The sequence below is a fragment of the Anolis sagrei genome, chromosome 5 (assembly GCF_037176765.1).
Source record: "Anolis sagrei isolate rAnoSag1 chromosome 5, rAnoSag1.mat, whole genome shotgun sequence".
NCBI classification, from domain to species: domain Eukaryota; kingdom Metazoa; phylum Chordata; class Lepidosauria; order Squamata; family Dactyloidae; genus Anolis; species Anolis sagrei.
The window spans coordinates 176574962-176598567 of record NC_090025.1 but is presented as its reverse complement, the minus strand read 5'-3'; the positions used below and the strand labels follow the sequence as shown (position 1 = coordinate 176598567).

Genomic DNA, 23606 nt, shown 5'->3' with positions numbered 1-23606 from the left:
TATGCAAATGCAAGTACATGTACATTTACAAATAATGTAGAGACAGTAAAGCAGATGAATGCTTGGGTTAACAAGTTAGTTGCAGTACCTTCTTGCTTATTTCCACACATTATAATTTCTCAACTGACCTCCTTCAGCGATTATTTAATACTTTTAAGCGTAGCACATTTCATGTAAATGGAGGCCTTTCAGCTAGATAATGTGCCCTCCCTCCATGCTATTTGGTAGCATCTCAACTTTAAGCTTAGTTTCTACTGATTTTGGAAACAAATGTGTTATCTATTTTCTGTGTTCCTTTTGTTCTAAACTGAAACCAGCATTTCTGTTCCTGACTTGATTTGCATTGATACACAGATATATCTTTCTGTGTATGCTTTCTTCTGTTTCTTAAAGTGCTAATAAACTAAAACAGATCCCAAGAGACATCTACTTCACACCCTTTCTGCTTGATAGGAATGCAAGAAATAGTATTTTCGGGTTGCTGTGAGTTTTCCGGGCTGTACGGCCATGTTCCACAAGCATTCTCTCCTGGCATTTCACCCACATCTATGGCAGGTATCCTCAGAGGTTGTGAGGTATATTGGAAACTAGACAAGGGAGGTTTGTATATCTGTGGAAGGTCCAGGGTTAAAGAAAGAACTCTTGTCTGTTGGAGACAGATATGAATGTTGCAATTAATCACCATGGTTATCATTAAAAAGCCTTGCAGCTTCAAGGCCTGGCTAATTCCTGCCTGGGGGATTCTTTTTTGGGAGGTGTTAGCTGACCCTCATTGTTTCATGTCTGGAATTCCCCTGTTTTCAGAGTGTTGTTCTTTATTAACTGTCCTGATTTTAGAGGTTTTTTTAGTACTGGTGAGAGGAGATGGAAAGTTTTTGTACCCTTTCCAAGTTATCAGGTGAGTAACATATCAGGATCACACATTGTGCCAGGCTTGCATAATGCTATAATACGTTCAGCTTGAGAGCTTGTAGTTTTGCATAGGAAATTGGCTTGCGTTTAGTCATAGGCGTCTGCAGATGTTTTCCAGTATATGTGAAAGGAAATGTCTGTGTTTTCAACAGCTTGGCATCAAATGACTAGGCTTCAGAAATAACAGGAAGCAGATGCACTAACGCTTGCTTTGAGGTATTGATGGGAGGGGGCTAAAGGAGTAGAAATAAAGGAGATGTAGTAAATTTCCATGACGTGTACTTTGTTTACCTTAGTGTATAAAAGCTGGATGGTTTCAGGAGATTGGGGTGGCGGTCCTTTATGCTACTCTGGCAGTGACTGCTCACCTATTTTTCTAGCTGGCAAAAAAAGCTTGATCTTTCACTCACCTGAAGTCTCTCTCTTCACTCTCTGAGCATCACAATGGAACTTAGAAGGAGAAGGCACACCCATTAGTTCCTAACACTGGTAGACAGATTTCTTCCACCCTGAACCTTCCATAGATATATAAACCTCACTTGCCTAGTTTCCAATAGACCTCACAACCTCTGAGGTCTATACAGACATTGTATTTCTCAGCGCAAAGATTTCTGTAGATGCAGAAAATCAGATATTTACTTCTTGGGAGGAGAGGAATGACCAATCTTGATAAAATAGTGAAGAGTAGAGACATCACTCTGGCAATGAAGATCCGCATAGTTAAAGCAATGCGCCCGTACCTTGGGAAGTCTGACTTGGCCACGGTAGTCCACGCTCTGGTCACATCCCGTATAGACTACTGCAACACTCTCTACGTGGGGTTGCCTCTGAAGATTGCTTGGAAGCTTCAAATGGTCCAACGATCAGCAGCCAGGATGCTAACAGGAGCGGCACTCAGGGAGCATACAACTCCTCTGTTGTGCCAGCTCCAGTGGCTGCCAATTTGCTACCAGGCACAATTCAAACTGTTGGCTTTAGCCTTTAAAGCCCTAAACGGTTCTGGCCCTACCTACCTGTCCAAACGCATCTCCTTCTATGAACCAGTTAGGACATTAAGATCATCTGGGGAGGCCCTGCTCTTGATCCCGCCAGCTTCACAAGCACGCCTGGCAGGAACGAGAGAAAGGGCCTTCTCAGTGGTGGCCCCTCGGCTGTGGAATGCCCTTCCTACGGAAATCAGATCAGCCCCCTCCCTATTGGCATTCCGGAGGAAAATGAAGACCTGGCTGTTCAAACAGGCATCCGACTAGGCAGTGTAATCGATTATTGGAACACGGAATAAAGGATAATGAGACTGGATTCTGATTCTATCGTTGAGACGTGATGGATTTGTTATATTGATGTTTGATGTTTAATTAATTGTCATACTATTGCTTTTAAATGTCCAATGATTTTGTACTGTGTATATTGAAACTATTGTTGTTAACCGCTCTGAGTCGCCTAAGGGCTGAGAAGAGCGGTATACAAATGAAGTAAGTAAATAAATAAATAATAAATTTGTGCTGTCGCACGCTGGGCTTGAAATAATGTCTGTTTACAGGATGTGCCTTCTGTATGCCCAAAGGGACGCAGGGGTGCCTCAGCTGAAGGGCCCCTTAGATTTCCCAACACAAAGTTCTATTGAGGCTCAAAATAAGTTCAACAAAGTTCTTTGTTTGGGCTTAAATCTTCAAACAAACAAATTAAATGCTTTATAACCTTGGAAAACTCGGTAGCTTCCTCAATCTGCCAACAAGGGCAGACAACTGGGGGTAAACTGTTCCTTTCTTCCTTAGGGAAATCTTCTGACTGCTCCTTGGGCAATCTTTCTATATCTTGCTGGCGTGAGGCCCCTACTCCCGGCTCCAAGCTGCTTTATGGATAGCCCGAGTGGTCCCTTACCAGACAAGGTTCCTGTAGATCTGCCAAGCTGAAAGGTGTCCTTTAGCTTTATTCCACGAAGGCTGTAGGAACTGTCCTGTTGCCCCAGCAAAGGCTGGCTATATTCCCCCAGCAAAAGCTGTGGATCTATTCCTTTTCTCCCCCAGCAGAGCTGTGCATAGTGAAGCCTTTGTGCAGGTGGAGTTGAGAAAACCCACACGTCCTGCTGTTAGGCATCAAACAGTGAGACTGAACAAAAGTCCCTTTTGCCTCCAAAAACCCTGGGGAAAGGAGCGGGACTAAAGATTGTAACGATGATTGCCAAGTTGCTGGACCTATGACTGCAACATGGGAAAGCTACCTGATTGCAAAATGCATGGCTTAAATAAATTCATACAAACTAGCAGTGCAAGAAAAATAGGTTCAAATCTCCTGGCACTGCCGTGCCAGCACAGTATTCCCCATAGTAACCTATGGATGCAAGAGTTGGACCATAAGGAAGGCTGAGCGAATGAAGATAGATGCCTTTGAACTGTGGTGTTGGAGGAAAATTCTGAGAGTGTCTTGGACTGCAAGATGATCAAAGCAGTTCATATGCTAGGAAATAAAGCCCAACAGCTCACTGGAGGGAAGAATATTAGAGGCAAAGATTAAATACTTTGACCATATAATGAGAAGACAAGAAATCTTGGAGAAGACAATTATGCTGGGGAAAATGGAAGGAAAAGGGATGAGGGGCCGATCAAGGACAAGATGGATATATGTTATCCTTGAAGTGACTGGCTTGACCTTGAAGGAGCTGGGGGTGGCCACGGAGCTCTGGCATGGGCTGGTCCAAGAGGTCATAAAGAGTCGGAAGCAGCTGAACAAATAAACAGCAGCAACAACAAATACTTATATGCATTGGCTTTGCTTTTATTTTGTACTGTGTTGTGTTTGAGGTTAATCTCCTTGAGTCCCTATGTTGCTGCAGAGACAACCAGAGAGTGTTTAGAATCATAGAATTGGAGGATAACAGTTCAACCCCCTGCCATTCTGAAAAAACCCTCGACAGATGTCCATCCAGCCTCTGTTTAAAAGCCTCAAAAGGAGCCTTCAGCAAACTCCGAGGCACAGAGCTCCACTGTTGAACAGCTCTTATGGCCAGGAAGTTCTTCTTAATGTTCAGGTGGAATCGCCTTTCCTGTAATTTGAACCCATTGTTCCGAGTCCTAGGACTTCATTCCACAAAGCGAGGAAAGTGAGTGAAATTGTTTTCTTTGTGTGGTATTTCATGGGGTTCTGTCTGTCAAGAAGATGGAGAATGTACTCACCCGTATCACACAGGATTGACCCCTCACCTTACCTTCTCAACCATTTCAAAGATATCAGCACACTTTTTAAAACAGGCATCCTTTCTGAAACAGCACTTTCCATTGGATCATCCCTCTTAAGCCCCTACACTAGTGTTTCTCAACCTGGGGGTCGGGACCCCTGAGGGGGTCACGAAGGGGTGTCAGAGGGGTCGCCAAAGACCATCAGAAAACACAGTATTTTCTGATGGTCATGGGGATTCCATGTGGGAAGTTTGAGCCAATTCTATCATTGGTGAAGTTCAGAATGTCCTTTGATTGTAATGAACTATAAATCCCAGCAACTACAAGTCCCAAAAGTCAAGGTCTATTATCCCCAGGCACCACCAGTGTTCACATTTGCGCATATTGAGTATTTATGCCAAGTTTGGTCCAGATCCACCATTGCATGAGTCCACAGTGCTCTTTGGATATAGGTGAACTATAATTCCCCAACTCAAAGTCAATACCCACCAAACCCTTCCAGTGTTTTCCGTTGGTCATGGGAGTTCTGTGTGGCAAATTAGGTTCAAATCCATCACTGGTGGAGTTCAGAATGCTCTTTGATTAGAGGTGAACTATAAATCCCAGGAACTACAACTCCCAAATTACAAAATCAATCCTCCCCCAACCCCACTAGCATTTACATGTGGGTTCATTGGGTATTTGTGCCCAGTTTGGTCCAGTGAATGAAAACACATCTTGCATATTTGATATTTACATTATGATTTATAACAGTAGTAAAATGACTGTTATGAAGTAGCAACAAAAACAATGTTATGGTTGGGGGTCACCACAACATGAGGGACTGTATTAAGGGGTCACGGCATTAGGAAGGTTGAGAACCACTGCCCTACACTGAGGGAGAGAGACATCCTTTCTTTCTTTCTTTCTTTCTTTCTTTCTTTCTTTTCTTTCTTTCTTTCTTTTTTGAAACACCACTTTCTATGGAATCATTGCCCTTAAGCCCTTAGGGTCGGAAATCTGCCCAATTTCAATCTGGGCTGGGGAATGTGTAAGGATTTGGCAAGAAACCAAGTATGACAGCATATCCAGGTGGTTAACTGCAAGGTCAAAATGACAGAGCAAGTTTAAGTGTCTGATGAAAACTTGAAGTAATGCCAAAGCACCAAGGATGGTGCAAAACAATATTGGATTGGCTGGGTTTTGTATAAAAAGGATAGCCAACATGGTGGTTGTTGGTGGTCATTGATGGACATTGGAGTGAGAGATCTGCGTTGGAGAATTTGCTGAGAGAAGGAGAGCATGTGATTTTTGTAGAGCTGTTTGTGTAACTGAACTGCAAGATAAAAGCCTTCCTCTGCTATTTTCCTGTGTGTGCTGTTCAATCAGGTACCTCCAGACTACTTAGACACTTATGACCTCATCACACTAGAGAATGAATCCACTTTAAATCTGGTTGCTGCTTCCTGCGGAATTCTGGGGTTTGTAGTTTAGGGAGGAGCCTTTAACAGCCTCACTAAACTACAAACCCCAGAATTCTGCAAGAGGCAGAAACTGGATTTGAAGTGGATTCATGCTCTAGTGTGATGAAGTATTTAGAGCTAGCTTTCCTCACTCATACAATGAGCACAAGCTCCTAACAGAATACTCCTGACATCAGGAGTGGATGGAGTCTCCTCCTTGGTGGGAAAAATAGACAGTTGTTATTGAAGGGCTTGGAGCCGGAGGTTTTTGGAAAGGGGCAGGCAAACATGTGTTGAGGCACTTCATGATGGGATCGTTGACCAAATCCAATTTGTTTAATGGGTGAGCCTCAGAAACACAAGGGGGCTGTAATGTAAATACGATCTGTTCAATGAAAAACATACAGGTTTTATCTGTATGCTGTTGGTGTCTCGCAGCAGCTAATCCCCCAATTCCTTCAGGAGATTTAGCTTTTCCAGCTGGCATTGTTTTCTCTTGGGGGACTCACCTCATGGTAGGTGTGGAACCAGCAAAGCCCCTCAGGCACACACACACACACACACACAAACAAGCAGGATAGTTTATAAAATATTTCCTTAAATGTGCTGGACTGCATATGTACAAATATGCTTTCCCACTTGAGTGCATCTCAGTTCTTTTTTAATACAGAACATATATGTGTGGGCCTCAAAAGGCTCATAACCATGTCAATATTATAAATGATGTTTTAAGAAAACCCAGGGATATATAGTATTGTAACATGGAGCGAAACTCCTTTTGTCTGGGGATTAGCAGATCATCTCTTTGTCTGGGGGTTTGGGGCACCCATTATTTTGGTGAAAGATTAACTAATCCTCTCCGGAATGTGTAATTTCCTGGCTGCTGGAATTGGTCTACTCATTTATTTATTTATTTTGTCAAAAGCGACTTGATGGTACATTTATACTGTATTTAAAAACACAAAACAAAGTTAAGAACTTGGCATTATACTAAATGTCCTTTGATCAGAAGCTGGCTACTTGGAGTGCCTCTGGTGTTGCCGTAAGAAGGTCCTCCATTGTGCATGTGATGAGGCTCAGGCTGCATTGTAGTAAGTGGTCTATGGTTTACCGTTCTCCACACTTGCGTGTTGTGGAATCCACATTATAGTCCCATTTCTGAAGACTGGTTCTGTACCTCGTGGTGCCAGAGCGCAAGTCTGTTCAGTGCCTTCCAAGTTGCCCAGTCTGTGTGCCCAGGGGAGAGCCCCTCATCAGGTATCAGCCATTCATTGAGTTTTAACCTGCCACTTTTGGACTCTCACTTGCTGAGGTGTTCCTGCGAGTATCTCTGTAGGTCTTAGAAAGCTATTGCTTGATTTAAGGGGTTGTTGTGCTGGCTGATATTCGAACAGAAGATGGGTTGGAGATGTCACTGCCTTGGTCCTTTGATTGCAGACTGCTATTTCCTGACAGATGTCAGGTGGTACAATTTTGCCAGCAATGTAGGGCATAAACATCCTGTGATAATGTGGCATGTTTCATTAAGAGCCACATCCACTGTTTTAATGTGGTGAGATGTCTTTCATACTGGGCGTGCATATTCAGCAGCAGAGTAGCAAAGCTCAAGGGCAGATGTCTTCACTGTATCTGGTTTTGAATCTCAGGTTATGCCACTCAGCTTTCATTTTATATTATTTCTAGCACACACTTTTTTACTTTTTTAAAAATAGTTTTATTAGGGTTTTGTATATACATACATAAAAACTATAGAGGAAAAGGGAGGAAGGGGGAAATGGATGTTTGTTGGGATAGTGGGGTTGGGAGGAGAGTGGATGGAGAAGCAGAAGAGGAGAAGTGAGAAGGATAAATAATAATAGCAATAATAACAATAATAATAATAAAAGATATACATAAAAGTGTAAGATTCTGAGTTTCCACATTCTTCTTCCCTGCGCGTACTGTTCTACATTTTTTTCTTCTCTTTCTTTCTTTCTCTTCTTTTTTTCCTCTTTTCGTCCATAAGGTTTCATTGGATTTAGTCACTTCCCTTTTGAATCGTACTCGATCTGGAACCTATTTTTCTAATTAACCTATCTCCCTCCGAAAAATTATGATGGTAGTGGATTCCGTTGTGCTTTCATATACTCTCTAAACAGTGTCCAATCTGTGGTTGTTATAGGTTTTCCCCCTGAGTCTTTGAGATAAAAGGTCAGTGTGCTGTCGCACGCTGGGCCTGAAATAATGTCTGTTTACAGGATGTCCTCTCTGTATGCCCAACGGGACGCCGGGGTGCCTCAGCTGAAGGGACCTTTAGACTTCCCAACACAAAGTTCTATTGAGGCTCAAGATAAGTTCAACAAAGTTCTTTATTTGGGCTTAAATCTTCAAACAAATGAATTAAACACTTTATAGCTTTGGAAAACCGGTAGCTTCCTCAATCTGCCAACAAAGGGGCAGGCAACTGGTGGTAAACTGTTCCTTTCTTCCTTAGAGAAATCCTTTTGACCCCTCCCTGGGCAATTTCTCTTTACCTTGCTGGCGTGAGGCCCCTACTCCCGGCTCCAACCTGCTTTATGGATAGCCTGAGTGGTCCCTTACCAGGTAAAGTTCCTGTAGATCTACCAAGCTGAAAAGGTGTCCTTTAGTTTCTCCACAAAGGCTATAGGAACTATTTCTTCACTCCCCAACAGAGCTGTGGATCTATTTCTTTAACCCTCAGCAAAAGCTGTGGAGACTGAACAAAAGCCCTCCTTTCCCTCCAAAACCCTGGGGAAAGGGGCGGGCCTAAAGGCTCTAACGATGATTGCCAGGTTGCTGGACCTATGACTGCAACCTGGAGAAGCTACCTTATTGCAAAATGCATGGCTAAATAAATTAATGCAAACTAGCAGTGCAAGAAAAAGAAATTCAAATCTTTTGGCACAGCAGAGTCAGTCTGTCCATATCCATTATTTCCCATACTTTGTTTTCCCATTCATCTTTTGTTGCCAGTTCATTCGATTTCTGTCTCCTTGCAAATACGATCCTAGCCGCGGTAGTCAAATAGGTGAAAAGTATGTCTTTGATTTTGTCTAAGTCAATATCTTCATCTGTAATTCCTAGCAAAAAGTAGTCTGGCTTTAATTGTATTGATACTTTTAAAATCTTCTGGCAAGACTTCTGGATCACACTTTTTACTCGATAGTCAAGCAGTGCTTCTTGTAAGTCAGAACATGGTCCAGGGTAACTCCCAGGTATTCTAGTGTGCTACAATGCGCCAGTGGGATTCCTTCCCAGGTCAACCTCAGACCTCGAGATGCTTGTCTATTCTTAAGGTGAAAAGCACACGTCTGCATTTTAGGTGGATTAGGAATCAGCAGTACTACTCTAGGGAAAAGATGCTGATTTGTTATTGGGAAACCTCATATAAAGTGAAATGTAAAATATATATAAATAAAATTCCCATTTGGCTTTGGAACTTGCATTTAGTTTATCAGGCAGGTTTTTAAAGAAGAAGGTTTTTAAGATCATGTCAGGGGCTGATATGGTTTTAGATATTTCTATGGATTAAATTCCAAGTTGTTTTTAATACTAATGATTTATTTATTTATTTAAAACTTTTATATCCCGATCTTCTTAACCTCCGTAGAGGGACTCAGGCCGGCTTACAGCAAGAATTCAATGCTAACAGTACAATCTAAAAACATCATATAATAACGAGTTAAAATACATATCGATTAAAATTCCAAATAAGCCAAATCGCCAAGATAAAATCATGCCCAACTCAGTCCGTATGTGTAGTCGATAACTGTTTTGTAGCCAGTTTCAACCATTACTCTGGGAATGCTTCCTTCCATAACCAGGATTTCACCAGGATTAATACTGTTTTAATCTTTGTATATTTTAAATGGTATCGTAATTCTTTAACATTAATTGGCCGCTTTGACTCTCCCTACGGAGAGAAAAATGGGATATAAATAAACATAATATATGTGTTGTCAAAGGTTTTCATGGCCAGAATCGCTGGGTTGCTGTGAGTTTCCCTCGCTGTATGGCTATGTTACAGAAGCATTCTCTCCTGACGTTTCGTCTGCATCTACGGCAGGCATCTCAGAGGTTGTGAGGTCTGTTGGAAATTAGGAAAATGGGATTTATCTATCTTGGGATGTCCAGGGTGGGAGAAAGAACTCTTGTCTGCTTGAGGCAAGTGTGAATGTTGCAGTTGGACACCTTGATTACACTGTTCTACAAATTTTCAGTTTTTTTCAGTTACGGAAACGAAATGTGCCATTTCTTAATAAATTTAACATGCTGAATTCAAATATAATAATTAAATGTGTTAATTGGCTATGATTTTTATTCAACAGCTATTTCAATTCTCCACAATAGGTAATTCGTGAATATTATGATAATGCACCTAACCTTACTGCATGTATATAAACCGTGAATATTTACTAAATTTTAGTCAAATCATATTGCCAATAGTTTATACATGAGAAATATTTATTTAATTAGTCTATTGTTTATGTTTGTGCAGCAAGAAACTATATTAGTAGGCCTAATGCAGTTGAAAAGTCTGAAAGTTTAAATGTCGCTTTAATTGTGACTTTAGTTTATATCCTGTTTGCTTCTCTTGACTTTTCTTTTGTATTCAAGGAAAGGATTGTCTCTTACAATGCTCCAGCAGTAGTCTGACAGCATTGACGTAGTCCATTTGCCTTGATCTCTTTTTTCCATAGTGCTTTATTTACACACATGTGAGGAGGCATAACTACAGTAAAAAGAACAATGTAAAATGATGTTTAACTATACTGTCTCAGTCTTCAACTGACTGACCCTCACCGTTCAAAAGTCTGGCCTTATATAGGGCTTTCTGGCTTTTGCACATGGCACTAATACGGCGTCATCCAACTTTCTAGAGTATTCTAGAATCTTCCATAGTGTAAGTCGCAACATGCATTTTTTCAACCATACATGATCACGTGATTGCTTATATCATAAAAACTAGAGCCAATATACATTTTTAAATGTCATTTTCATTTTCAACACCCCAAAATCATAAAAGAACAGCTATTTTCAGGCCCGCAACTTTCTAGAATCTTCCATAGTGTAAGTCGCAACATGCATTTTTTCAACCATACGTGATCACGTGATTGCTTATATCATAAAAACTAGAGCCAATATACATTTTTAAATGTCATTTTCATTTTCAGCACCCCAAAATCACAAAAGAACAACTATTTTGAGGCCTAAAACTTTTTCTCCGTTGAACAGTGTTATCATTTAAATGTCAGAAATATTAAAAATTAACTGGGTATTTTTGATTACAAAAGGGTGAGTTAGCAGGCCGAAGCCTGTTAGAGTTAGTGGGCCAAAGCTAGCATCGCCCTGAGGAGAGTGAGTAGGCCGAAGCCTGTTGGAGTTAGTGGGCCAAAGCTAGCATCGCCCTGAGGAGAGTGAGTAGGCCGAAGCCTGTTAGAGTTAGTGGGCCAAAGCTAGCATCGCACTGAGGAGAGTGAGTAGGCCGAAGCCTGTTAGAGTTAGTGGGCCAAAGCTAGCATCGCACTGAGGAGAGTGAGTAGGCCGAAGCCTGTTGGAGTTAGTGGGCCAAAGCTAGCATCGCCCTGAGGAGAGTGAGTAGGCCGAAGCCTGTTAGAGTTAGTGGGCCAAAGCTAGCATCGCACTGAGGAGAGTGAGTAGGCCGAAGCCTGTTAGAGTTAGTGGGCCAAAGCTAGCATCGCCCTGAGGAGAGTGAGTAGGCCGAAGCCTGTTAGAGTTAGTGGGCCAAAGCTAGCATCGCCCTGAGGAGAGTGAGTAGGCCGAAGCGTGTTAGAGTTAGTGGGCCAAAGCTAGCATCGCCCTGAGGAGAGTGAGTAGGCCGAAGCCTGTTAGAGTTAGTGGGCCAAAGCTAGCATCGCCCTGAGAGTGAGTAGGCCGAAGCCTTGTAGAGTTAGTGGGCCAAAGCTAGCATCGCCATGAGGAAAGTGAGTAGGCGGAAGCCTGTTAGAGTTAGTGGGCCAAAGCTAGCATCGCACTGAGGAGAGTGAGTAGGCCGAAGCCTGTTAGAGTTAGTGGGCCAAAGTTAGCATCGCCCTGAGGAGAGTGAGTAGGCAGACGCCTGTTAGAGTTAGTGGGCCAAAGCTAGCATCGCCCTGAGGAGAGTGAGTAGGCCGAAGCCTGTTAGAGTTAGTGGGCCAAAGCTAGCATCGCCCTGAGGAGAGTGAGTAGGCCGAAGCCTGTTAGAGTTAGTGGGCCAAAGCTAGCATCGCCCTGAGGAAAGTGAGTAGGCCGAAGCCTGTTAGAGTTAGTTTGCCTCAGTCTGTGTGAGGAGGCTTGTCTATGGGGTAAACCTCTGTGTGAGAGAAGCCTCGTCTGTGTGAGAGAAGCCTTGTGTGAGGGAGCTCCAGTGTATAAAGGTTGATGCATGTAAAGTTACTATGTATTTCTTTATTTATTTATGTTAGCAAAACCTTGTTGTTGTAAATAGTGCAACTGTATTATTTAACTACAAACAAAAGCCTCATGTGGAAGATAGAACATTGGTCTTTGCGTTTTTGTTCTTTTTAATCACTTTGGGCTATTTTACTGCTGCTAATGAGCTGCTCTGCTATACGTTTATGAGGAGGATCTTTTGTTGATAAGCCGAGGTGTTAGCTGGCCCCGATTGATTAGTGTTGCTCTTTATATACTGATTTTAGAGTCTTTAAATACTGGTAGCCAGATTTTGTTCATTTTCATGGTTTCCTCCTTTCTGTTGAAATTGTCCATGTGCTTGTGGATTTTCAGTGGCTTCTCTGTCATGGCCCCCTTCCACACAGCTGAATAATATTCCACATTTTCTGCTTTAGAATCATAGAGCTGGAAGAGACCTCATGGGCCATCCAGTCCAACCCCCTGCCAAGAAGCAGGAATATTGCATTCAAAGCACCCCTGACAGATGGCCATCCAGCCTCTGTTTAAAAGCTTCCAAAGAAGGAGCCTCCACCACACTCCGGGGCAGAGAGTTCCACTGCTGAACTCTCATGTTCAGATGGAATCTCCTTTCTTGTAGTTTGAAGCCATTGCTCCGCGTCCTAGTCTCCAGGGAAGCAGAAGAGAAGTTTGCTCCCTCCTCCCTGTGACTTCCTCTCACATATTTATACATGGCTATCATATCTCCTCTCAGCTTTCTCTTCTTCAGGCTAAACATGCCCAGCTCCTTAAGCCGCTCCTCATAGGACTTGTTTTCCAGACCCTTGATCATTTTAGTTGCCCTTCTCTGGACACATTCCAGCTTGTCAACATTTCTCTTCAATTGTGGTGCCCAGAAATGGACACAGTATTTCAGGTGTGGTCTAACCAAGGCAGAATAGAGGGGTAGCATGACTTCCTTAGATCTAGACACTATGCTCCTATTGATGCAGGCCAAAATCCCATTGGCTTTTTTTGCCGCCACATCACATTGTTGGCTCATGTTTAACTTGCTGTCCATGTGGACTCAGATTACCCAGTTCAAAGCAGATGTTGTGGGATTTTCTGCCTTGATATTCTGGGTAATATGGCTGTGTGGAAAGGCCCGTGTTGGTTGTTTGAGTGGTCCAGCTTCGCGCTGAGGAGACTGAGTAGGCCAAAGTCTGTTAGAGTTAGTCAGCCTCAGTGAGGAAACTCATCGGTCCCTCACTGATATGCTGGGTCTAAGGGCCCTTCCATACAGCCCTATATCCCAGAATATCCCACCGTATCTGAACGTAGACTCAGATTACCCAGTTCAAAGCAGATATTGTGGGGTTTTCTGCCTTAATAATCTGGGTTATAGAGCTGTGTGGATGGGCCCTGGGTTATCTGAGTCCACACTCAGATATTGTAGGTTTTCCTGCCTTGATATTCTGGGTTATAGGGCTGTGTGGAAGGGCCCCAGCTTGGTTCATAAGGTACTCTGCTATGGTTGAATAAGACCCCTTCCACACAGCTGAATAAAATCCTACATTTTCTGTTTTGAATTGGAATATATGGCAGTGTAGACTCAGATAACCCAGTTCAAAGCAGATATTCTGATACACTTTACTTACTTGCTTGGACGATCCCTCGTAGCTTGAGGATGATGGACCTCCAAGGTGATGGTCCTCCTGGTGGTGGCCCATAGGAGGCTGTGGAGCCCTATTCTTGATCCACATGTTCTCCCACAGTGAAGACATCTCCCACAATGAGGAACTCTCTGCCCCGGAGTGTGGTGGAGGCTCCTTCTTTGGAAGCTTTTAAACAGATGCTGGATGGCCATCTGTCAGGGGTGATTTGAATGCAATATTCCTGCTTCTTGGCAGGGGGTTGGACTGGATGGCCCATGAGGTCTCTTCCAACTGTTTGATTCTATAATTCTATGATTCTCGGTTGGGTGAGAGTATACAGCCCTGCCATACTCCTTTCCCAGTCTTGAACCAGTCTCTTGCTCCATGGTCAGTTCTTACTGTTGCTACTTGGTCATTATACAGATTCCTCAGGAGAGAGATAAGGTGACTTGGTATCCCCATCCCACCAAGAACTTGCCACAATTTATTATGATCCATACAGTCAAAGGCTTTAGAATAGTCAATAAAACAGAAATAGATGTTTTTCTGAAACTCCCTGCCTTTCTCCATTAGGTAAAGGTAAAGGTAGTCCCCTGGCATTAAGTCCAGTCATGTCTGACTTTGGGGCGTGGTGCTCATCTCCATTTCTGTCTTTAATTGTTTGATTTGCTTAGATTGTATTGTATTGTTGTGTGTTGAGGCCTCGGCCTGTGTAAGCCGCATCGAATCCTTCGGGAGATGCTAGCGGGGTACAAATAAAGTTTAATAATAATAATAATAATAATAATAATAGGTTCTTGTGGGTTTTTTCGGGCTATAGAGCCATGTTCTAGAGGCATTTCTCCTGATGTTTCGCCTGCATCTATGGCAAGCATCCTCAGAGGTGTGAGGTCTGTTGGAATTAGAACAATGGGTTTATATATCTGTGGAATGGCTGGGGTGGGGCAAGGAGCTCTTCCCTGCTGCAGTTAGGTGTGAATGTTTCAGCTGATCACCTTCATTAGCATTTGAAGGCCTGCCTGAGCCTGGGAAAATCTCTTGCTGGGAGGTGTTAATCTGTGCCTGGTTGTTTCCTCTCTGTTGTTTTGCTGTTGTAATTTTTGAGTTTTTTTAATACTGGTAGCCAGATTTTGTTCATTTTCATGGTCTCTTCCTTTCTGTTGAAATTGTCCACATGCTTGTGGATTTCAATGGCTTCTCTGTAGTCTGACATGGTGGTTGTTGGTGTGGTCCAGCATTTCTGTGTTCTCAAATAATATGCTGTGGCCAGGCTGGTTCATCAGGTGCTCTGCTATGGCTGACTTCTCTGGTTGAAGAAATGCCTCTAGAACATGGCTCTATAGCCCGAAAAAACCCACAAGAACCTAGTGATTCCAGCTATGAAAGCCTTCGACAATAATAACAATATATGGCTCTTTATACTCAGATAACCCTGTGTGGAAGGGCCCTGAGTCCATACTCAGATAATGTGGGATTTTCTGCCTTGATATTATGGGATATAGGGCTATGTGGAAGAGCTCTAAGACAAATTATCTTTTGTGTTTCCATCTTTTGACAACCTGCCAGTTTGACTTGATTCACCAGCTGTCCGTGTGATTAATGATTACTTCCTTAAGTGTTTGTTTAGTTTTCAGCTGTGAGCACAAAAAGCACAAGCCGGCGGCAGAGGGCGATGGAGGGCCGCTTTGAGGCTTTTGCTGGGCTTGTTAGCTTCCCCGGGGGAGGCTTTCCCTCCCTCCCCTTTCTCCCCCTCTTCCTCGGGGGTGGCTCCAGGGAAAGGAAGGCGGGGAAGAGAAGCCCCGAGAAGCGAGGAAAGTGCTTTAGTAGCCCTTGGAGAGAGAACGAGGGCCGCTTAAGAAGCCAAACGCAGCTCAATACAGGACGCAACGCAGGCTGCTGCTTTGCAAAGTCGGATGCTTTTTTCATTTCCAGGCTGCTCCAAGGGAAAAGCTTTGGGCCCGTTTGGCCGGTATTGCAGCGATTTGGGACCGGATTTTTGCTCTTTCTGCTGGGGAGGGCGAAGGATAAGAAGGAGAAGGAAGTGGGGAAAAGTGGAAGCGGATTGGAAATGGTGAGAGCAGGAAATATTCACGCCTCCCTCTAAACTCAGGCGGGATTTCTCCTTTGTTTGGTAAGTTTGGAATTGGAGCTGATGTTTCTTCCTTGCAGCTGGAGGCTTCTGTAAGACACTGCAGGGCCCTTTTGCACAGCCATATAACCCAGAACAGGCCTGTAGCGAGGGGGTGGTTTTAGGGGTTCAACCCCCCCCCCGAAATGTTTCAGATTTTTTACAAAAAAACCTGGTTTACTCACGAATTTTAACTGGTTAACCAAATCCCCATGCTAAGTCTATGAGATGCAAAAAAATTAAGAGTCCCTCCAGAACTGTAAGCACTATCTCAAGCAAATATTGACAATTTATTCACACTGTCATTACTTGCAGCAATAGCCGATGTAGTGAAGCAACCAAATTATGTGTATGTGTGTTGAATGCTCTCATTAAGGAGGCCAGACTTGGTGGAGGTGGTTGACAGGGGCGGAGCTGTGGGTTATTGAAGGTTGCTCTGCCTCTTTGCTTCAGTGTGAGCTAGGAGGCAGGTTTCAAACCCCCCCCCCCGAAATTTTCAACCCTCCCCGAAATTTTCAACCCCCCCCCCTGAAATTTTTACCTCCTCTTCCCCGCCGAAATTGTCAACCCTCCCTGAAATTTTTTTCTGGCTACGGCCCTGACCCAGAATATCTGCTTTGAACTGGGTTATCTAAGTTTACACTGATACTGTTTTAAACTGCAGCTGGAGGCTTCTTCATTGTGTTTTTTCGAAGTGTGAGACTCCTGAGTCCTATGTTGAGTGAGCTATTACTATTAGTATCAGTTGAGCATCCCATAATCCTGAAATCCTCCCAACATGGGACACAAGAGAGTGACCCCCTTGCTTTCTGATGCTTTAGAGTAGGCTTGAGTAAACTTGGGCCCTCCAGGTGTTTTGGACTTCAACTCCCATAATTCATATCAGCCTCAGAATATTAGAATGTTGAGGTTGGCCAATCAGAAACCATATGCAAATTAGTAGATAGAGATAGCTCATGCATGGACCAACTTGGGCCCTCCAGGTGAGGGAGATGATATGCCATATTTAGGGGCTTCCGGGGGTGGTTTAGACATATAGGCTGCATGCATATTATATTGGGAACATTGCAAGTTGCCTGAGGTAGGCATGCCGTACTTGGTACTTGGACTCCTGTGGTAAACAGGATAATTGACCAAGGCACACTTGCTCCATGATTGCTACTGTTTGACAACACGGTACATGGTTGCTTGGAACAGGCTGACCACAGAGAACATAGTTGCCCCATAGCTTCTCGGAACAACCGCTAACCACAGGGTACATGGTTGCTACATGTTTACTGGTGGTTGACCACAGGGTACACAGGGCGTGTTATGTAACTGGAATATGGTTGCTAAATGCATTGTTGAGGGTATATAAGCTCAACGGTCGTGCCATTAGGCACAGCAGCTTGGTATGGGCATTGCTACTGTGTATGCTGTCTGTCCGCCTTTCTTACTGCAGTCTGAAATAAACCTGTGTTTTGCTCTAACTGATTGGACTCCTGTGGCGATCTATAGCGACCTGGTAAGATCCCGGAGGGTTTAGGGATGGCGTACCCTTACACAGGTGTTTTGGACTTCAACTCTCGCCATTCCTAACAGTCTCAGGCATAGGAGGGGGCCTGAGGCTGTTAGGAATGGTGGAAGTTGAAGTCCAAAACACCTGGAGGGCTCAAGTTGGCCCATACCTGGTTTAGAAGCAGAAATTTTGTTTCACGTACAAAACAATGTGTAAAAAATTATCCCCAGGCTGTGTGTATGAAGCGTCTATGAAATCTACATGTTTAGACTTTGGTCTTGGCTCCTAAGATATCTCATTATGCAAGTATAGGCAAATATAGGTATTTCAAAATCTGATAAAAAACAAAAACACCAAACTCCAAAATGCTTCTACTTCTGAGTATTTGGGATAAGGGATGCTCAATCTATGTTATTATTTATTTATTTATAATACAATAAATAAAGGCATGCTTTTGTATTGCTATGAATCTACAAGCACTCACTTCGCATGCCTTTATTTACACCAGTCAGTTCTCAACCTGAGGGTCCCCAGCTGTTTTGTCCTTCAGCTTCCAGAAATCCTCCAAAATCTGGCTGGGATTTCTGGGAGTTGTAGGCCAAAACAGCAGGGGACCTATTTATTTATTTATTTACTTAATTTATATACCACTTTTCTCAGCCCTTGGGCGACTCAAAGCGGTTAACAATAGCAAAATTCAATGCTCAACATCATAAAACAGTTAAAAACCAATTAAAACAATGACATAATAAACAATCAATTAAACATAACTATAACATCTCATTAACGTCTCATAGGTAGAATCAAGATCCAGTCTCATAATCCATTGTTTCATATTCCTATATTCAATACACTGCCTATTCAAATGCCTGCACGAAAAACCAGGTCTTCGCTTTCCTCCAAAATGCTAATAGGGAGAGGGCCAATCTAATTTCTGTAGGAAGGGTGTTCCACAGCCGAGGGGCCACCACTGAGAAGGCCCTGTCTCTCGTCCCCACCAGACGTACTTATGATGCAGGCGGGACCGAGAGCAGGGCCTCCCCAGACGATCTTAACGTTCTAGCGGGTTCATAGGAGGAGATGCGTTCGGACAGGTAAGTTGGGACAGAACCTACAGGTCGAGAAGCACTGATTTACATTATTATTATTATTATTATTATTATTATTATTAAGTAAGGAAACAGAATAATAAATGGTGATAATACCTGGGAGTTTGCCATCTCCAGAATATTGTCTCTGCATTTTTGTGAAGCAGGAAATGAGGCAAGCGGAGTTATATGTGCTTTTAATTCATTCCAGCTGTTCCCTACCTCCCTCCAGACATTTCCTGTTCTTTGTTGTAACTGCCATCTGTCCAGGAGCCAGTGATTTTGTGTTTTTTCCTTTGATGTGCAAGAAACCAATCCTCACAGAGCATTTTTCTTTCAGGAAACTGACATTGCAAAGCTACAGCTAAAAATAATCTGTCGCCAGGCTATACAGATCAACAGGCGCCTATGGAAAGATGTGATGTTGCATTACTTTCAGCTGGGATAATGGGCCCACTGTGAGTAAATCTATTTTAACATTTCTTTAGCACAAGTATAGTCCTCCCTCTGTATTCACAGATTCAGTATTCCCAGATTCCATCACCCGCTATTTGATTTTTTAAATCCAAAAAGAAAACCTTGATTTTTCCATTTTATATAAGGAACTCCATTATATTTGAGTATCCAGATTTTTTTTTCGTGTCAGGAGCGAATTGAGAAACTGCAAGTTGCTTGTGGTGTGAGAGAATTTTGCCATCCTAGAACATTGCCCAGGGGATGCCCAGATGTTTGAGGTTCCCGGATTCGAACTGCTGACCTCTAGGTGATGGTTAGTGATTAATCATTTATATAAGTTGGAAGAAGTAATGATTAATGACATGTATATATAAACTGCGAATTCGATGTATAATATATAATGACTTGGCGATGGTTGTCCGTGCCTTAGTTACATCTTGTATGCATTATTGCAATGCACTTTATGTGGGGCTGCCTTTGAAGATGGTCCCAGAAGCTTCAATTAATGTAAAGATCTGCAGCCAGACTGCTTACAGGGGCAGGTTGTAGACTGCCCTCTTGAAGCAGCTCCATGGCTGCCTGTTGGAAATAGTAACTTTCTTCAAACCTACACTAATTATTTGTATAGGATATAACTCGGATTGCTTCCTGTATCGTATATGTGTATATTGGTTTGCAGTTTTTCTTTAACTCTTTGTTGTGGGTGGGACTGCAGACCAAGTGATCAGGTCTGGGCTTGTTCAGGACGCAGACTCTACTTTAGAACAGTATGCCTCAGACTTCAGTGGGAACTATATGCTTAGAGACTTCAGTAGAAAAAGATGTATGCTTTTAGAAGTGAGTTGAAACAGACTTCAGAGACTATTAGACTTTCATAATAGAGAGATGTTTTAGACTTTGGACTGTTGATTATGAGAAAGATGCCCTGTGTTATTGACACAGAGAAACTACTTCAAATCCTATCTGTAACTGGATTGATATGCAAAGTACCTGTATGCTGAATACATGAAGTTTGTGAGTAAACCAACTATTTTACTTTTAAAGAAGTCTACTTACTGTATTTTTGTTTCTTGAGAGCATGATTTAAAGGCAAATATATTTGAAGGGACAGTAGATGTTTTTGAGCAACTAAAAAGAACACTTCTCAAACTCTGCAGAATATACTGTATATACTCGAGTATAAGCCTAGTTTTTCAGCCCCTTTTTTATGCTGAAAAAAATCCCCTCGGCTTATACTTGAATCAAGGTTATTTATTATTTTACTCTGCTATTAGTATTATTTTTATCACATTTATTATTTTACTCTATTATTATTACATTTATATTATTTTACTCTGTTATTACTTTTAATACATTTATAATTTTACTCTTTTATTACATTTACATTATTTTACTGTATTATTATATTTATTGCATTTATTATTTTACTCTATTATATTACATTTATTACTTTATTATTATTACTATTATTATTAAATTTCCATTATTTACTCTTATTATTTTTATTACATGTTATTATATTTATTATTTTATTCTGTCATTATAGGTAATAAGTAAGAGCACATTTACATTGAAGGAGGTTAGAATAATGGTTGAACCAGAGTTGGGCAGTCTTACCTTAAATTACAGTTTTATGTAAATACTCAAAAACATTTAACCTACTGATGATTACCAGTAGCAGCTACATTTCTCACCCTCGGCTTATACTTGAGTCAATACGTTTTTCCAGTTTTTGTGGTAAAATTAGGTCCCTCGGCTTAAATTCGGGTCAGCTTATACTCAAGTATATACGGTATATAATGCGTGGGCATATCTTTGTCCCTAACAGTTTAAAGACATATTTAAGATATCAGTTTAACGGCTGAGAAACTTAATTGTCTTGAATGCCATTTTCCCGAAAGCTTATGACTCCAACAGGTCATGCTTTTACCAAGAGGGCATGGCAGCATTTTTCAAAAGGTTACAACTTTGGTCATGCCTTTCCAAAGATCATAAAATCTCCAAAAGGTTATGGAGATTTTGCCAAAACCACTGAATTGCTTCCAGACCCAATTCAAAGTGCAGGTTATTACCTACGAAGTCCTATGTTGTGAGAGCAGCTATTTGAAATTGCCTTAATGTAATACTTTCTTGTGTTCTGATGGAATAATTTAATAGGAACAATTATAAGAATCTGTAGGAAATTTTCTAACCTCTGATCTTACCGGCAGTCTGATATTGATTAACAGAACATGTCATGTATTATTTATTTATTTGAAACATTTATATTCTGCCCTTTTCACCCCAAAGGGGGCTCAGTGCGGAGCACAACATATGTACAGCAAGCATTCCATGCTGGGACATCAAATAACTATAAAATTACACAACATTAAAATCAGTTATATCTACTTTAAAATCAGCTGTTCCTGTACCGTGAACATTCCATTCTGATAAGACAATTAATGACATAATGATAAGTTAGTAAGTGCAAATAAGAGCATCTGCGTAGTATGAACTATAGACTTAACCTAGCGTTACTTAATATAATCATTAATGAAAGGTTACCTAAAAGGATGTGAACAATGAACGCCATCTAGGGTGACTTAATAACTAATGAAGCATAGTAAAATAATATATACTATAGATTATGGACTTACTCCATATGGGATTATTTTATTAATTAAATCTATATCTATATATATAAAATCCAAAAGGGCGTCGTTAGGGGCCGCAAAACGCGAAAACCCCCAGACGAAAACTCACCAAACTTGCCGTACGCATACCTCAAACCACAAGGTATGCACAACACTCATCACAATTCAAAACAACATTATCACAAACTCACAATCACAGAAACAAACAGCATGAGCAGAGGCGTCCCGGCGCGAGCCGCCCGCCGCGCGCACATGGCCGGACCACGCCCCCTCCGTGGAAGCCACGCCCCTCCCTTCGCCACACCTACCCGCCCATACGCCATCCTCCCCCTCCTCCCCCCCGCCCACGCCCCCTGCCTTCGCCACCCCGCCCCTTCCCGCACTGACCCAATCTTTCCCTCCTCCTCCCCCTCCCCCTCCTCCCCCACCCACGCCCCCTCCAAGACAGCCACGCCCCCACCCTCCGCCGCCCCGCCCATACGCCATCCAAACAGAAAGAAGGAGAGAAAGACGCAGGGAAGGAAAGAAATAAGGAGAAGGAAGGATGAAAGCAAACAGCTAAGGAAGGAAGTAAACAGATAGAGAAGGAAGAAAGGAAAGAAGAAAATGGAATGAAGGAAGGAGTGAAAGAAGCAGAGAAAGAGGGAGAGAAGGCTGGCCACAGCAACGCGTGGCGGGTAAAGCTAGTAATTTATATAAATAAAAATGTAAATTTTGTTCAAAATCTCAAATTTCTCAAAGTTCTTCACCGTTTGCTTTGAAATACTGACGCAATGTAGCATTTGAATAGGCATATGTTTTTAAGTTTTCATATACCTACTATTATATACATGTCACACATGTGACAGGTAAAATTATGCTTTTTTGAAAAACAGCACCATGTGTTGGACGTTAAAGCAGCACACGCTATACTATATATTTTACGATTCTATTTCAATGTTTCTGAATGGATTGTGAAATTGAATTTTCATAGATTTCAATTTAGTTTCATTTTGATTTAATTATTTAGTGTAACATTACGTTGGAATTGAGAAGTGTCATTTTTTAAGGGATCATTTAGGGTGCGGGGTCCCTTTTCGAAGACATCCACAGAGTCCAATTGGTTCATGTAAGACACCATTTATTCAAGCTGATCAGCATGAGACGGACAGTCATCACTTCTGTATGAGCTTTCAAAGACTGCCGCCCCCTCCTCTGTTTCTGCTGACCTTTATACTCAAGTAATAGGTCAAGAAAGTACTCTCTTTCCAGCCCCCCTCCCTTGACCTTTTGATGGAAAGTACCTTCTTGTACCTGCAGACTCTGCACTCAACCACAACCTTTGGCTTAACCACAACACAACTGCCTATGTAAGCTTGAACTTTGTATGACCTCTACATGTCAAATCTTGTTTCTTAAAAACATTTTCTTCCGTGTTGCTCTGTTAATTTCATTCAAAGCCCCTTGCTTAGCATTTGCCGTGCCATTGCCTTTCCAACTCAATGCTGCTTCTCAGTCCAAAGTTGCACCTAAGGGAAAGGGAGCGCGCCTCGACCACTCACCAGGCCTCTTTGGGCAGGTAAGGCAGGCCTCACCTCATGGGCTCTGTGTGTTTATTTGGCTGAGGGGGCATGTGCATTGCACACTCTCCGTTGGGTTTCCCTAACTTCATATCCTCCCCTTTAAATAAAAGCCTTCACTATCAATCATTGTCTCATCTGAGGGGGGTGGGTCTTTCTCTCTCCTTCCCTCCTCCAATGCCACCTCCCCCCTCAGCAATGCCGCTGTATGTTTATTATTAATTTCATTGGGGCTCCTTTGGGTGCCCTGTGACTTTCTTTAGGCCCCTTCCACACAGCTGTATACAATCCACATTAATTTACAGTGGGGAAAAAATTATTTGCAAATTATGGAGGAAAATAAGTATTTGGTTACCTACAAACAAGCATGATTTCTGGGCCTCACAGACCTGTAACTTCTTCTTTAAGAGACTCCTCTGTCCTCCAATCATTACTTATAGTAATGGCACCTATTTGAACTTGTTATCAGTATAAAAGACACCTGTCCACAGCCTTAAGCAGTCACACTCCAAACTCCACTATGGTGAAGGTCAAAGACCTGTTGAAGGACACCAGAAACAAAATTGTCGCTCTGCAGCAGACTGGGAAAACTGAATCTGCAATAGGCAAGCAGCTTGGTGTAAAGAAATCAACTGTGAGAGCAATAATTAGAAAATGGAAGAGATACAAGACCACTGATAATCTCCCTCGATTTGGGGCTCCACGCAA

At 42.3% G+C, this 23606-nt stretch overlaps 1 protein-coding gene across 1 annotated transcript in view; it reads left to right on the top strand.

Annotated features, from left to right (window-relative positions):
- The first annotated feature begins 15288 nt into the window (after nucleotides 1–15288).
- Nucleotides 15289–23606, top strand: part of RESF1 (retroelement silencing factor 1) — a 45371-nt gene continuing 37053 nt past the window's right edge. Inside the window, exons 1-2 of the mRNA XM_060776785.2 lie at nucleotides 15289–15667; nucleotides 18591–18708. The gene's annotated coding sequence lies outside the window, so the exon portion shown is untranslated. The remainder of the gene's footprint in view (nucleotides 15668–18590; nucleotides 18709–23606) is intronic.